At 44.4% G+C, this 17,462-nt stretch overlaps 1 non-coding gene across 1 annotated transcript; it reads right to left on the bottom strand.

Annotated features, from left to right (window-relative positions):
* On the bottom strand, positions 12,991–13,124 carry LOC120103309 (small nucleolar RNA SNORA17). Its single transcript, XR_015621595.1, has one exon. It is a non-coding gene; the product is annotated as a small nucleolar RNA SNORA17 (small nucleolar RNA).
* Positions 13,125–17,462: the final 4,338 nt, after the last annotated feature.

The raw sequence follows: 17,462 nt of genomic DNA, 5'->3' as shown, positions 1-17,462 counted from the left end.
CCCTGTGTGTCATCTTATGCTCAGCTAGTTTGGGGTGGTCTGATGTGTCTCTCTCTTCCTTTGTTGACTATGGTGTCAGTGCTAGAGACAAAGTCTGGTGCCACGATGCTCCCCAGTTCCCGTGTTTCCCCTGAGGGTCGCACAGTTTCAGGTCTTATGTTTGGGTCTCTAATCCGTTTTGAACCAGTTCTTGTGACATAAGGCTTAATTTCATGCTTTCGCACACAGATAACCAGCTCTCTCCTCACCGGTGATGAAACGTCTCAGCCTTCTTGTTGAAATTCATGTAATCATTTAATCATATCTTCAGGGATTTTTTTTTTTTTTTTTTGCTATTTCTGGTCTGCTCTGTGTTTCACAGGTCTGTCTTCACACCAGCCCAGCCATTTTGATCACTGTAGCTCTGTATGAGTTCTGAAATCATAAAGTGTGGTATCCTGGATTTTGACTTTCAGTATTGTGGCTCTTTGGAGTCCCTTGAGAATTCCTCTGTATTTGAGGTTTATGTTTCTATTTCTGTAAAACTACTGGGTTTTGGATAAAAATGATATAGAAACTTGTTGCCATTGCAAAAAACCCCCATGTGTTTTTATATGCACACGAGTCTTTTGGCTGTGTGTGTATGTTATCATGTGTGTGCAGTGTCTGCTCTAGTCAGAAGTGGATGGTGTGAGCCATCTTGTGGGGCTGGGAATTGAACTCAGGGCTCTTAACCACGGAGCCGTGGTTCCAGCCCCACTGCCTTTTGTCTTTAAGATTTACTATTGACATCTGAACATTATTCTGTCTTTCAATGAGCTCAGTGTGTTTCTGCAGACGGATGCTGCTGAGTGCTGTAGCTCTGTGGTCTCCGTATGCAATGGTCATTTATTGCATGGATGGTTAGCTTGATTCCCAAGTATTTCCTTCTTTGTGATTCTGTCTTTGATGACCGTTTTCCCCCCAAACTTCCCTTTTGGTTTGTTCATTGTTAGCACACGGGAACACAACTGATTGGTGTGTATGGGTTTTGGATTCTGTAACTTTGTTGACTTCATTTATTATTCTTAGCAAATATTTTTGGGTCTGGGATATTTAGAGTTTTCTGTATAACATTATGTGGCTTACCTTTAAAATGATTTATTTATATTTATTATTATTATTATTATTTTAATATTATATTTATTTATTATATATGAGTACACTGTAGCTGTCTTCAGACACATGAGAAGAGGGCATCAGATCTCATTACAGATGGTTGTGAGCCACCATGTGGTTGCTGGGATTTGAACTCAGGACCTCTGGAAGAGTAGTCGGTGCTCTTAACCACTGAGCCATCTCTCCAGCCCATTTTTTATTATTTTTAAGTATGTGTGTGTGCACTGTGTCTATGTGCGGGAATGTGTACGTGAGCATATGTGTACTCAGGGGTCTGAAGAGGGCATTAGATTTCATGATGCTGGAGTTAGAGGAGTTTGTGAGCATCCCTACAAGCAGGATGTGCTTTTACCTGCTGAGCCCTCATTTTGCATATTGATAGAGACAATATTGCCTCTTTCTTGCCAATATGGATACTGTGGTGGTTTGAATGAGAATGGCCCCCATAGACTCATCTATTTGAATGCTTAGTCATCAGGGAGTGGCACTACTTGAGAAGGATTAGGAGGTGTGACCAGTTGAAGTAGGTGTAGCTTCATTGGAGGAAGTGTGTCACCAGGGTAGGATTTGAGGCTTTGAAAGCTTAAGTCAGGCCCAGTGTCTCTCTTCCTGATGCATGACTATCCAGATATAGGCCTCTCAGCTACTTCTCTGGCACATGTCTGTCTGTGTACTGCCATGCTTCCTGCCATGGTGGATAATAGACTAAACCTCTGAAACTGTAAGCAAGCCCCATTGAATGCCTTGCCATGGTCATGGTGTTTCTTCAAAGCAGTAGAACATCGATTAAGACAGTGAGTGTTCCTTGATTTTCTTGCCTGATTGCTCTGGTTAGGATCTCTAGTACTATGTTAAAGAGCTGATAGCTGGCATCTTTTTGTTCTTAATCTTTTTGTTTTATTCTGTAATTTTCTCCATCTTTATTAAATTGGGTATTTCTTATTTACATTTCAATTGTTATTCCCTTTCCCGGTTTCCAGGCCAACATGCCCCTAACCTCTCCCCCTCCTCTTCTCTATGGTGTTCCCCTCTCCATCCTCCCCCCACTACTGCCCTCCCCCCAACAATCACGTTCACTGGGGGTTCAGTCTTGGCAGGACCAAGGGCTTCCCCTTCCACTGGTGCTCTTACTAGGCTATTCATTGCTACCTATGAGGTTGGAGCCCAGGGTCAGTCCATGTATAATCTTTGGGTAGTGGCTTAGTCCCTGGAGGCTCTGGTTGGTTGGCATTGTTGTTCATATGGGGTCTCAAGCTCCTTTAAGGTCTTTTGGTCCTTTCTCTGAATCCTTCAACGGGGGTTCTGTTCTCAGTTCAGTGGTTTGCTGCTGGCATTCTCCTATGTATTTGCTGTATTCTGGGTGTGTCTCTCAGGAGAGATCTACAACTGGTTCCTGTCAGCCTGCACTTCTTTGCTTCATCCGTCTTATCTAGTTTGGTGGCTATATATGTATGGGCCACATGTGGGGCAGGCTCTGAATGGGTGTTCCTTCAGCCTCTGTTCTAAACTTTGCTTCCCTATTCCCTGCCAAGGGTATTATTGTTCCCCTTTTAAAGAAGGAGTGAAGCCTTCATATTTTGGTCATCTGTCTTGAGTTTCATGTGTTCTGTGCATTTAGGGTAATTCAAGCATTTAGGCTAATACCTACTTATCAATGAGTGCATACTATGTGTGTTTTTCTGTGATTGGGTTACCTCACTCAGGATGATATTTTCCAGTTCCAACCATTTGCCTATGAATTTCATAAAGTCATTGTTTTTGATAGCTGAGTAGTATTCCATTGTGCAGATGTACCACATTTTCTGTATCCATTCCTCTGTTGAAGGGCATCTGGGTTCTTTCCATTTTCTGGCTATTATAAATAAGGCTGCTATGAACATAGTGGAGCATGTCTCTTTGTTGTATGTTGGGGAATCTTTTGGGTATATGCCCAAGAGAGGTATAGCTGAGTCCTCAGGTAGTTCAATGTCTAATTTCCTGAGGAACCTACAGACTGATTTCCAGACTGGTTGTCCCAGTCTGCAATCCCACCAACAATGGAGGAGTGTTCCTCTTTCTCCACATCCTCATCAGCATCTGCTGTCACCTGAGGTTTTGATCTTAGCCATTCTGACTGGTGTGAGGTGAAATCTCAGGGTTGTTTTGATTTGCATTTCCCTTATGACTAAAGATGTTGAACATTTCTTTAGGTGCTTCTCAGCCATTGAGCATTCCTCAACTGTGAATTCTTTGTTTAGCTCTGAACCCCATTTTTAATAGGGTTATTTGTCTCCCTGCAGTCTAAGTTCATGAGTTCTTTGTATACTTTGGATATAAGCCCTCTATCAGTTGTAGGATTGGTAAAGATCTTTTCCCAATCTGTTGGTTGCCATTTTGTCCTAACAACAGTGTCCTTTGCCTTACAGAAGTTTTGCAATTTTTTTTTGGTTCTTTTTTTTTTTTTTTCAGAGCTGGGGACCGAACCCAGGGCCTTGTGCTTCCTAGGCAAGCGCTCTACCACTGAGCTAAATCCCCAACCCCCAGGTTTGCAGTTTTATGAGATCCCATTTGTCGATTCTTGATCTTAGAGCATAAGCCATTGGTGTTTTGTTCAGGAACTTTTCTCCAGTGCCCATGTGTTTGAGTTGCTTCCCCACTTTTTCTTCTACTAGTTTGAGTGTATTTGGTTTGATGTGGAGATCCTTGATCCACTTGGACTTAAGCTTTGTATAGGGTGATAAGCATGGATCGATCTGCATTCTTCTACATGTTGACCTCCAGTTGAACCAGCACCATTTGCTGAAAATGTTATCTTTTTCCATTGGATGGTTTTGACTCCTTTGTCAAAAATCAAGTGACCATAGGTGTGTGGGTTCATTTCTGGGTTTTCAATTCTATTCCACTGGTCTATCTGTCTGTCTCTGTACCAATACCATGCAGTTTTTATCACTATTGCTCTGTAATACTGCTTGAGCTCAGAGATAGTGATTCCCCCCGGGAGTCTTTTTATTGTTGAGGATAGATTTAGCTATCTTGGGTTTTTTGTTATTCCAAATGAATTTGCAAATTTTCTGTCTAACTCCATGAAGAATTGGGTTGGAATTTTGATGGGGATTGCATTGAATCTGTAGATTGCTTTTGGTAAAATGGCTATTTTTACTATATTAATCCTGCCAATCCATGAACATGGGAGATCTTTCCATCTTCTGAGATCTTCTTCAATTTCTTTCTTTAGAGGCCTGAAGTTCTTATCATACAAATCTTTCACTTGCTTGGTTAAAGTCACACCGAGGTACTTTATATTATTTGGGACTATTATGAAGGGTGTCATTTCCCTAATTTCTTTCTCAGCTTGTTTCTCTTTTGTGTAGAGGAAGGCTACTGATTTATTTGAGTTAATTTTTTTACCCAGCCACTTTGCTGAAGGTGTTTATAAGGTTTAGTAGTTCTCTGGTGGAACTTATGGGGGTCACTTAAATATACAATCACATCATTTGCAAATAGTGATATTTTGACTTCTTCCTTTCCCATCCGTATCCCTTTGATCTCCTTTTGTTGTCTGATTGCTCTGGCGAGGACTTCGAGAACTATATTGAATAAGTAGGGTGATAGTGGGTAGCCTTGTATAGTTCCTGATTTTAGTGGGATTGCTTCAAGTTTCTCTCCACTTAGTTTAATGTTAGCGACTGGTTTGCTGTATATGGCTTTTACTATGTGTAGGTATGGGCCTTGAATTCCTGTTCTTTCCAGGACTTTTATCATGAAGGGGTGTTGAATTTTGTCAAATGCTTTCTCAGCATCTAATGAAATGATCATGTGGGTTTTATCTTTCAGTTTGTTTATATAGTGGATTATGTTGATGGTTTTCCGTATATTAAACCATCCCTGCATGCCTGGGATGAAACCTACTTGATCACAATGGATGATTGTTTTGATGTGCTCTTAGATTCGGTTTGCAAGAATTTTATTGAGTATCTTTGCATTGATATTCATAAGGGAAACTGGTCTGAAGTTCTCTTTCTTTGTTGGGTCTTTGTGTGGTTTAGGTATAAGACTAATTGCGACTTCATAGAAGGAATTCGGTAGCGCTCCATCTGTTTCAATTTTGTGGAATAGTTTGGATAGTATTGGTATAAGGTTATCTATGAAGGTATGATAGAATTCTGTACTGAATCCATCTGGACCTGGGCTCTTTTTGGTTGGGAGACCTTTAATGACTGCTTCTGTTTCTTTAGGAGTTATGGGGTTGTTTAAATGGTTTATCTGTTCCTGATTTAACTTCTGTACCTGGTGTCTGTCTAGGAAATTGTCCATTTCCTCCAAATTTTCAAGTTTTGTTGAATATAGTTTTTTGTAGTAGGATCTGATGATTTTTTGAATTTCCTCTGATTCTGTAGTTATGTCTCCCGTTTCATTGCTGATTTTGTTAATTCGTACACACTCTCTGTGTCCTCTTGTTAGTCTGGCTAAGGGTTTATCTATCTTGTTGATTTTCTCAAAGAACCAGCTTTTGGTTCTGTTGATTCTTTGTATAGTCCCCTTTGTTTCTATTTGGTTGATTTCACCTGTGAGTTTGATTATTTCCTGCCTTCTACTCCTCCTGGGTGTGTTTGCTTCTTTTTGTTCTAGAGCTTTTAGGTGTGCTGTCAAGCTGCTGATATATGCTCTTTCCTGTTTCTTTCTGCAGGCACTCAGAGCTATGAGCTTTCCTCTTAGCACAGCTTTCATTGTGTCCCATAAGTTTGGGTATGTTGTACCTTCATTTTCATTCAATTCTAAAAAGTCTTTAATTTCTTTCTTTATTTCTTCCTTGATCAGGTTATCATTGAGTAGAGCACTGTTCAACTTCCGTGTATATGTGGGCATTCTTTCCTTATTGGTATTGAAGACCAGCTTTAGCCCGTGGTGGTCTGATAGGACGCATGGGATTATTTCTATCTTTCTGTATTTGTTGAGGCCTGTTTTATGGCTGATTATATGGTCAATTTTGGAGAAAGTATCATGAGGTGGTGAGAAGAAGGTATATCCTTTTGTTTTAGGATAGAATGTTCTATAAATATCTGTTAAGTCCATTTGGTTCATGACTTCTCTTAGTCTGTCTATGTGTCTGTTTAATTTCTGTTTCCATGATCTGTCCATTGATGAGAGTGGGGTGTTGAAATCTCCTACTATTATTGTGAGAGGTGCAATGTGTGCTTTGAGCTTTAGTAAGGTTTCTTTTATGTATGTAGGTTCCCTTGTATTTGGAGCATAGATAGTTAGGATTGAGTGTTCATCTTGGTGGATTTTTCCTTTGATGAATATGAAGTGTCCTTCCTTATCGTTTTTGATGACTTTTGTTTGAAAATCAATTTTATTCGATATTAGACTGTCTACTCCAGCTTGCTTCTTCAGGCCATTTGCTTGGAAAGTTGTTTTCCAGCCTTTTACTCTGAGGTAGTGTCTGTCTTTGTCTCTGAGGTGTGTTTTCTGTAGGCAGCAAAATGTTGGGTCCTCCTTTCATTGGGGAATTGAGTCCATTGATGTTGAGAGATATTAAGGAATAGTGATTGTTGCTTCCTGTTATATTCGTGTTTGGATGTGAGATTATGTTTGTGTGCTTGTCTTCTCTTTGGTTGCAAAACAATTAGTTTCAAGGAGGGTGTAGCTTGCCTCCTTGTGTTGGGTTTACCATTTATTATCCTTTATAGGGCTGGATTTGTAGAAAGATATTGTGTAAATTTGGTTTTGTCATGGAATATCTTGGTTTCTCCATCTATGTTAATTATTTTGCTGGATGCAGTAAACTGGGCTGGCATTTGTGTTCTCTTAGGGTCTGTATGACATCTGTCCAGGATCTACTGGCTTTCATAGTCTCTAGTGAGAAGTCTGGTATAATTCTGATGTCTGCCTTTACACGTTTCTTGACCTTTTTACCTTACTGCTTTTAATATTCCTTCTTTGTTTTGTGCATTTGGTGTTTTGACTATTATGTGAAGGGAGGAGTTTCTTTTCTGGTCCAATCTATTTGGAGTTCTGTAGGCTTCTTGTATGTTTATGGGCATCTCTTTCTTTAGGTTAGGGAAGTTTTCTTCTATGATTTTGTTGAAGATATTTACTGGCCTTTTGAGTTGGGAGTCTTCACTCTCTTCTTTACCTATTACCCTTAGGTTTGATCTTCCCATTGTGTCCTGGATTTCCTGTATGTTTTGGGCTAGTGCCTTTTTCTGTTTTACATTATCTTTGACAGTTGTGTTGATGATTTCTATGGAATCTTCTGCTCCTGAGATTCTCTCTTCTATCTCTTGTATTCTGTTGGTGATGCTTGTATCTATGGCTCCTTGTCTCTTCCTTTGGTTTTCTATATCCAGGGTTGTCTCCCTTTGTGATTTCTTTATTGCTACTATTTCCATTTTTAATTCCTTCACCTGTTTGATTGTGTTTTCCTCTAATTCTTTCAGGGATTTTTGCATTTCCTCTCTATAGGCTTCTGCTTATTTATTTGTGTTTTCTTGCATTTCTCTAAGGGAGTTCTTTATGTCTTTCTTGAAGTCCTCCATCATCATGATCAAATGTGATTTTAAATGTAGATCTTGTTTTTCTGGTGTGTTTGGATATTCAGTGTTTGCTTTGGTGGGAGAATTGGGCTCCAATGATGCCATGAAGTCTTGGTTTCTGTTGCTTGGGTTCCTATGCTTGCCTCTTGCCATCAGGTTGTCTCTGGTGTTATCTTGTTCTGTTATTTCTGACAGTGCTTAGACTGTCCTATAGGCTTGTGTGTCAGGAGTGTGTAGACCTGTTTTCCTGTTTTCTTTCAGCCAGTTATGGGAACAGAGTGTTCTGCTTTCGGTCGTGTAGTCGATCCTGTCTACTGGTCTTCAGGTGTTCCTGTGGTTGTGTGTCCTGAGTCCACCAGGCAGGTCACTTGGAGCAGTAAAGCTGGTCTTACCTCTGGTCTCGGGCCTGGAGTCACTTCTCAGATTTGGGTGTCAGCTCTCAATGAGGGCAGCAACCAAAAGGGCCTGCCCCACCTTCGTTCGGGACCATGTTCACAGGGGGCCCAGATGATGCTAGGTGTTTTCTTCTAGAGTTAGAAATGTGGGCAGGGAGTAATCTCCTCTGGCTCCCCAGGCGTGTCCGCCCCTCTGAAGGTCTAGCTCTCCCTCCCACGGGATTTGGGTGCAGGGATCTGTTTGACCGGGTCCCTTCAGATCCGGGCACAGTCTGGACTACAGGGCAGCTTGAGTGCCCCTATCTTCCTGTTCCCAGAGGCCCTATACAGTTTCCTCTTGTGCCAGGGATGTGGGCAGGGGTTGGCAGTACTGGCGGTCTCTCTTGCCCTGCAGTCTCTGGAGTGCCCACCTGTCTGGGCGCTGAGCTCTTTCTCCCACGGGGTTTGAGAGCAGGGAGCTGTAGGCCGGGATCAGCGAGGTTCCGGCCCTAGCTAGAAACCAGAAGTGCCCAGTCCCAGAGGCATTTTGCCTCGGTGTGTCCTGAGTCCACCAGGCAGGTCACTTGGAGTAGAAAAGTTGGACTTACCTCTGGTCTCAGGCTTGGAGTCGCTCCTCAGAGCCGGGTGTCAGCTTTCCGTGAGGGCAGCAACCAGAAGTGTTCTAAATCTTAAAGAAATAGTCTTTTACCATGGAACGTGGTGTTATTTGTGGGTCTTTGATATATTAGTATAGCTGATTTATTTATTTATTTGTGTGTGTGTGTGCGTGCGTGCGCGTGTGTGTGTGTGTGTGTGTGTGTGTGTAGGACAGAAGAGGGCAGTGGGTATGTGTCTGTTACTATCTGATTATTCCTTTTGAGGCAGGGTCTCTCCCTACCCTTGGGGATCATTTTTAGGGAGGGAGCTGTCAACCTCCATGAGTCCTCCTGTCTCCACTCCGCTTGCCGCTGCTGTTACAGGTGTGTGCAGAGTACCTGGCTTCTTAGCCGAGCGGTGTGATTGGAACCCCTGCTCGCCATGGCTGCACGCATGCTTTGAACTGTAGAGCTCTCACACCCGGTCCCAACAGACCGTTTGGACTGTCTTGCTTTCCCGAAGGGCCTCACTCACCCTGTTTGTCTGTCTGCTTGTTTGTTTGGTTTCAGAGCTGTGGGTGCATTGCTGTCTTAGCCTCGGGCTGCCACCAGCCATGGACATGTTTGTCATTGCTCAGCAGCTCCCGTCTGACATCCAAATGACACTGCTGCTGCTGTCTGACCCTTGGGTCACACAGGGCAAAATCAGTTCCTTCTGTGAGATTCAGACAAACTAGAATACTGAAAATAGTATTCCCTCCCTCTTCTCTCTGGTGGGAAATGGAGGATTTGGCTGATCCCAAATTATTCTATGCCAGAAAGGTGTTAGACAAAGATGTATAAAAAAAATGTCACGAAATCTCCTCCCACTAAAAGAGCTGTTTCCTTGGGGCTGGAAAGCTGGCTCAGAGACTGAGAGCACTTGGTGCTCTTGCAGAGGACTGGGTTTAGTTTAATCCCCAGCACACACATGGTGGTTCACAATCATTTATAACTCAAAGGATCTAATAGGCATGCATGTGGTACGCATACAGGCATGTAGGCAACTTATTCATATACATAAAGTAAAAATAAACAAATATATCTGGGTGCGGTGGTGTGTGCCTTTTATCCCAGCACTCTGGGAGTCAGAGGTGGACTGATCTCTGTGGGCAGTCACGTCTACACACAGGACAATCAGAGATTTGTAGAGAGATCATTTTTTTCAACCAATAACAAATATAAAAAAAAATAAAATAGAAGAGTAAAAAGCCATTACCTTTTTTTGATTGAGCATTAGCTGTTTTTTTTTTTTTTAGTCCCTGCTGGCTTCTAGCATCTCCACGATGCTATTTCTAGTCAATCTGTTGTTTGCATTTCTAGGGGAATAAGTACCTGGTATTTTTGTCTAATCTTGTTGATGTCACTGTCAGAATTCTGTAAGTTTTTGTTATTATAATTATTGTTATTATTAGTTTTGATTTTTCTTATCAAAATATTTGTTTAGTATATATGAGTACATTGTAGCTGTCTTCAGATACACCTGAATCTGTTACAGATGGTTGTGAGCCACCATGTGGTTGCTGGGAATTGAACTCAGGACCTCTGGAAGAGAAGTCAGTGCTCTTAACCGCTGAGCCATCTTTCCAGCCCCTATTTTTAACTTTTTATTTTATTTTGTGTGTGAATTTCTCATCATACATCCCAATCCCACTCATCTCCTTGTACCCTCACTTCACCTGTATCTTGCAACCTCCTCCCCAACAGAGAGAGAGAGAGAGAGAGAGAGAGAGAGAGAAATCTCATTGTGGCAGATGTATGTCACAGCATATTCACAGTGTACCCCTTTGCCCACACTTCTTTGCTTGCAAATGTTCATTGCAACAAGTCATGGTTCTGGTTTGAGGCCTCTGGTTTCTGCTACACTATCAATACTGAACCTTACTGGGACTCCTCTCGGGTATCCTGTTGTTGCCTTGTGTCATGGGAATCCTGTAGTTTTAGATCTGCAGAACCAGCCCCTTCACGTGCTCCCGCAGTTCATCAATGGGGTAGATGTTGGGGTGGGTCAATTCAAAGCTCTGGATCTGGGCCTGAGAGGTATCTGAGCTGGTTCAGTCCACTAGCTTTCCTGCATCCACACCACTGGAGTGAGTGCTCCTGTCCTGCCTTCGCTGCCCCATCCAAAGCTGTAGCCAACAAAGAGTAGAGCCATGTCTCCTGCTCCCATGTCCTCAGGACTGGCTCATCTGCACCCGTCATACCATCTGGGCCAGCTCTACTGTGCTGCCCACAAGTGCCGCAGCAGGCAAGGGGATGGACCAGCTCTCCCATTGCCATAGGTGGTGAGGGAAGATGGAATGGAGGAGGGTATCTCCCCCTTGTCTCTGACACTGCACAGCAGACAAAAGGCAGGGCTGGCTCTGCACACTCAGAGCCTTGGGCTGGCTCGCCCACATCCCCCACCTCCAGGGCCAGTTTTCCTGTGCTGCCCAGGTGAGGTTCAGGGCCAATTCTCCTGCTCTCATGACCCCAGGGCCAGTTCTCCCGCCTGCCATAGGTGGCAAGGGGAGAGAAGAGGGGAGAACATCTTTCTCTTGTTCTTGCCTATGAACAACAGACAAGTTGTGGGCCCAGCTCTCCCATGCTCACACCCTTGGGCCAGCTCACTTGTATCCCTACCACCAGGGCCAGCTCTATTGTGCTTTCCAGGTGAGGTGCAGGATCTCCTCTCTCAAGTACTGTAACAGGGGAGGGGCAGGGACAGCTTTTCTGACCCCAGCAGAGCCAGTTCTCTCCCCTCCTGCAGGTTGTGAGGACAAAAGGGAGGGAAAGGGATCTCCCTCCTGAGACTGCACTGCACAGAAGACAAGAGACAGGGCTGGTTCTCCCAAGCTCACACCCTCAGGTTGGTTCACCTGTAACCACCACATCCAGGGCCAGCTCTACAATGCTGCTCTGGGGAGGAGGTATAGGGCCTGCTCTTCTGAGGGGCAGGGATAGCTCTTTTGCTGTCATGACCCAGGGCCAGGTCTTCTGTCTGCCTAGAGTGGCATGGCAGGGGGAGGGGTGCATGAGGGGTGACATGCCACTCACAGTGATGAGCAGCAGGGCCCTTTCTCTCCCATGCTCATACCCTTGTGGCCTGTTCACCTGCAACTCTCACAACCAGAGCCAGCCCTACTGTGCTTCCTGGGTGATGTGTGGGGCCCACTCTCCAGAATGCTGCAGCTCGCTAGGGACAGAAGCAACCCTCCTTCTCGCACGCCCCAGGGCTGACTCTTCCATGATGTTCAGGTGAAGGGTGGAAGTGGTACAGCCCTTAGACATCCAGGAGGCAACCCAGACCTTGGACAGCTGCCTGGCCTCTGGTGATAACAGACACCAGCTGCTGCAGGACTACAAACCCAGACATGGCCCCTGGTGGCAGCACAAGCCAGGACCCCACCATGGTCACTGGTGGCATCATTGCCTACTCACATCAGGCTGTTCCTCCAGTCTCCAGTTCTGTCTCTCTTCATGTGCCCACCTCCTTCTGTTTCTCATTCTCTTCCATTTCTCCACTGTTGGTCTGTGTACCAGACACTATCTGTGGGGCAGCCAAAGAAGTTGTGCTCTCTGAAGGGAGGAGGGGAAGCGGGAGTTGATCTTTGATGGTAGAGAGTGACCTCGGTAGACTAGAGCAGCTTTCATTCAGGAGAGAAATCTCTTTCCCGAAAGTGTTACAGCTCTTATCTGACAGATGCTTTCAGACGACCTTTGGTGAAGTAACTTGTGCACTTTATTCCTGTGGATAGGTCATATATATATCTATATATCTATATATATCTATATATATATCTATATATATTGGGGTTGGCTTGGGGTCTAATGGCAGGTGCTTTCTATTGGCTTGGTCTGAGACATTAGGGATGTCTCATCTGCATGTGGAGGGATTTTGGGTGTTGCCTCTACATGACTGATTGTCACAGTCCTCGCCATGGGGTGCTGTGGTCATGTGTTCCAGGACAGGGACCTGGTCGGGAGTAGATGAAACATCTACTGTCCTTGGGTAGAGGTTACCTGGGTTTCAGAGCTCACTTGACCATATCAAGTTTCCTGGCATGGTCCGCTGCCCCACACACCACCACTTACTGACTCCTCCTAGTGGTGCCCGGGGTCTCTGAGAGTCTGGGGATGTCTTGGGAGTGGTCTCATGAGTGCCATGCCTTGTTCACACATTACAGCACCAGGCAGATGTCACCGTGGGCATGACCTTTGGGCAAGAGATGCTGCACTGGTCATCACCTCAGGCTAGCTCCCTGTCCAGGCCAGGCTCTCTCTCTCTCTCTCTCTCTCTCTCTCTCTCTCTCTCTTTTCCTCAGGGAGTATTAGGTTTCTAATCATTCAGATGTTCACAACTACTAATCATTCAGATGTTCACAGGTTAGAGCGCTGAGGGCAGACACAACTTCTCTCCTCTCTGCCATCTGCTGACACACATGTGACACAGCTGCCACATCTGCAGTGGCTCTAAGAACAGGGTTCTTTGTTTGTTTGTTTGATATAGGGTTTCTCTGTGTAGCCCTGGCAGTCCTGAAACTTGCTCTGTAGACCAGGCTGGCCAAGAATTCAGAGATCCATCTACCTCTGCTGCCCGAGTGCTGGGATTAAGGGTGTGTGTCACCACGCTCAGCTTGTTATTATTTTTGTGACTATAAGCTTTATATATATATTTATTTATTTATATATGTGTATATATGTATATATGTATTATATATGTGTATATATATGTATTATATATATGTATATATCACAATTACGACTAGGATTAGTTTCTATAGATAAGTATCTGGCTTGAACTATAATGCTACTATATTCTTACCATGTAGCTTGGTGAATGTAGTGGTTTCAATGAGGGTGGCCATCGTAGGCTCATGTGTTTGTATGCTCAGTCACCAGGGATGGGCTTCCAGATGCCAAAAGCTCACGCTAGGTCCACTCCCCTGCCCCCACCTCTCTCTCTCAGCCAGCAGACTCTAATACAGCTTTCAGATAGTGTTACCATGTTGTCAATGGACTTAACTTCTGAAACTGTAAGCCAGGCCCCAGATGTGGAGAGCCACAATAACATTCGCCACCACAAGATGGCGCTGGCTTCCACTGCGCCCCATGTGGAAAGCCGGGATAGCATTTGCCATTACAAGATGGCGCTGGCTTCCGCCGCGCCAGCCCGACTTCCTTTCAGGAAGTTAACTGTGTGCGCATGTGCAAGAGTGTCTTCGTGCCAGGTCTTTGCCCACTCCGGGGCGTGCCTATGAGATCATGGGTAAGCGACCAATCAGGTGTGGATGTGCCACGCTAGGGTGTATATAAGCCGCGCCATGCTGGCGCCCCACGTCCCCCTCTTTAAGATACAATAAATGCTTTGCTGCAGAAGGATTCGTGTGTCCGCGCGTGCGTTCTTGCTGGCGAGACGATAGCGCGGGACACCCAATTAAATGTTTTCTTTTGTACGAGTTGCCTTGGTCATGGTGTCTCTTCATAGCAGTGGAACAGTGACTAAGACAGTGAGAATTACTAATTTTTCTCTGTGCCTCAGTTTTCTTCATCACCCAAAGGAAGGACAAAGCTAGTACCCTCCCGAGAGCCATGTGAGGGTCACTCATATGGATGGAAAGGATGGAGAAAGAAATGGCTGGAAGGTTGTGTGTGCTGCTGGCAAACGTACTTGCTGTAGATACTTTTATACCTTTTTGATGTAGTGACCCATTTGTATCCTGGAGGCTTAGAGGGGATTGGGCTGATACAGACGGAGAATGGCTTAACTTTGCTGCTTAGCCTAATTGGAGAATTCAGAGAGTTGGCTGCAGAACTAAGAAAGCAGGCTGAGTTTGGACAGTGGACTTCACTGTGTTCCAGAACTGTGAATTTCCTCTCTCTCCCATTTCCTTATTTGTACCATGGTGCCTGTTTGAATACAGAATATTTCTCATGACTTTTCTTTTTTTCAATTGACCTAATCATTAACTTGTTTATAGAAACATCCAGAGTTTTCCCCATTCATGTGTTTCCTAGGGGGGGGGCAAAGTTAATTGTTTTGTGTAGCATTTCCTAGAACCTGGGTGGGCTTTCTGTACTCGGCGCCTGAGAGTTTTGTCAAAAGATGAACCAGACTCTGGGATTAAATCTAGAAGCCAGGGCCTGGGAGCACCGAGGAGAGTTGGCCTAGTTTTGGGAAGCCGGTCTTCATCTTTTCTGTGTGTCCAATTAACTTTAAATTTTTCTGGACTATAAAGGTGTGGCATAGCACACTTTTGACCTCAACACTTGGGGCCACAGTCAGGTGGATCTTTGTGAGTTCCATTCCAGTTAGGGATATACAGTGAGACCCTATCTCAAAAATCTGGAATTTGTTCTTTTTTTAAAAAAAAAAAGGCATAGCGATCGTATTGTATCATATAATAACAACAGCGAACTTTTATTTAGATGTGCCTTCACAGGGCCCAGGCAGCCTTGAATCCTGATCCTCCTCCTCCCATCCTCCAAATGCCACAATTCCAGTTGTGAATTCACACCACTCAACTTTACCAGCTTCCACATTGGACAACTATATTCCAAAAGGGTTAGACATTTGCATATTGTTATTTAAAATCACAGGCAGAATTGCCGTACACTGGCCATTATGGTATATTGCTAATTTTGTTTTAAAAGCCTAGCTAGATGTTTCATTTTGTGCATAACAAATCGAGTTAATTAACTTTTCAATATTCACCTTTCTAAAACTTAGGCAGTCTGAATGAAAGTTGTGTCTGAGACACTTCTACGTCTGCGTCTTCTAAATTGTCTCTTCTTTGTATTTATCCTTCTCCTTTCCTACTTCTCCAGACTTACTTGGCTTCCCTTCCCAGGATCTTTTTGCAGTCTCTGTCCACCTTTAGCCTAGCAATAACCACATGCCGCGATGGATGCCCACATGGATGCGCCATTAGTCTTTCCTTGCTGCATTCATTCAATGTAGAAGACATATTTGTTTCTGCACACTTGGACCACTCTGCCAAGTGTTCTCAGACTCCCTGACTTCAGAATGGGCATAGAGCAAACATGCTTCTGCCTCAGCTCCTTGGAAAGGGGAAGGTATGATCTTCCTCTGAACATGAGGTGAATTGATCCCATTTCTGCCAGTTGCTGCTACAGCCATGCTCGTAAAAGAAGCTGACAAACTGACTTTGAGTCAGGAACTGTCCCTGACTACCTCACACTCTGCAGAGTCCCTCTCGAGGGGGACCCCAGAGAGGTGGACGCCCAATGCTTCAATAATGCATTATCAAGCACTTCTCGGAGACCAGCCTGATACCCAATTCTTTAAAACTTCAGCCATCAACCCAGCCATCCTACAGCAGAGGCCTTCCACTATTTCAAGAAAGTGACTGATGTGCTCCAGTCCACCAGACCTGACCTAGCAGATGTCTTGATGCAAAAAGCCAAAGAAGTACTGTATAATGATGGGGGCAGTTTTGCTCAAGATGGAGTCAGGTTCGCTGGGCCACAGCTGTTACCTTGGACAGGACAGCATGGGCCCTTTCTTTTAGCCAAGGGACATCAACACAGAAGTCTGGACTTGGCATTAACCCAGGCACAAGGAAAAGTCATCACTAGATACACAGACAGTTCCATGCATTTGCCATAGTCCATGTCCATAGCATCCTTTATAGGGAGAGGGCACTCCTCACCTAACCAGAAAGGAAATTAAAAACAAAGAGGAAATCCTGGTCCCACTGGAGGTCCTATGGCCACCAAAAGAGGTAGCCACTGTCCATTGCAAAGGGTATCAAAAAGGGGAATCCCCAGAGGCCCAAGGAAACAGGGTTGCAGACTTAGCTACCCAGAATGCAGCGTTAGAACCAGTGAGATCTCTCTAGATCTTGGTCATCCTGTCTGAACCCAAATTGCTCCAGTGTCCAAACTGTACACAGGAAGAGACCAAATGGGCAGAAGGGAAGATGTCATGCAGGATGCAAATGTGTGGTGGTTCTTACAGGAGAAGAGACCTGTACTCCCTGCTGTTCTCCGAAGATAAATGCATATGAGGCTCCATCAGGCCACCCACTTGGGGACATTGGAAGCTGCTAAGTCACTCAGGCCCACATATTATATCCCTCAACTAGACAGTCTTGTCAAGGTGTCCTGATGCATCATTTGTGTACAAGGAAACCCCAAAAGAGGAAGGAAAGCCCCCAAAGGAATCCATGCCCAAGAAAGCACTCCTGGAGAACACTGGGAAGTGGACTTTACCCATGGTTCTTAGGTATCAGTATTTCATTATCTTCATAGATACCTTCTCTGGATGGGCAGACGCCTATCCCACCTGGATGGAAACAGCCTCAGTAGTCACCAAGAAACTCCTCTAAGAGTTAAGTCCTAGATTTGGGTTGCGTCCTCTCTCTGGGATTCAAGCAATGGCCTAGCCTTCATGATTCAAGCTTTCCCAAATCTGGCCAAAGTTTCTAAACATTGATTGGAAACTAAGCTCAGGGTAGATAGAAAGGATGACTAGGGCCTTAAAAGGGACTTTAACTAAATAAGTCCTTGAGACCAGTGAAAGTTGGGCCAACCTCCTACCACAAGACCTTTTAGGCATATCTTAGGATTTTATTGCTGTGAAGAGTCAATATGGCCATGGGAACTCTTATAAAGAAAATCATTTAATTGGGGCTGGCCTACTGGTTCTGAGGTTCAGTCCATTATCATCATGGCAGGAAGCTTGGCAGCTTGCATGCAGACATGGTGCTGTTAAAAGGAACTGCGAGTTCTGCATCTTGGTCTGAAGGCAGCAGGAGTCTGTGTTCCACAGTGGGTGGAGCGTGAGCATAGGAGACCTA

Source organism: Rattus norvegicus, chromosome 5, assembly GCF_021556685.1.
Source record: "Rattus norvegicus strain SHRSP/BbbUtx chromosome 5, alternate assembly SHRSP_T2T, whole genome shotgun sequence".
Classification (NCBI taxonomy): Eukaryota; Metazoa; Chordata; class Mammalia; order Rodentia; family Muridae; genus Rattus; species Rattus norvegicus.
Note: the sequence above shows the minus strand (reverse complement) of the source record. Positions and strands in the feature narration are given on the sequence as shown.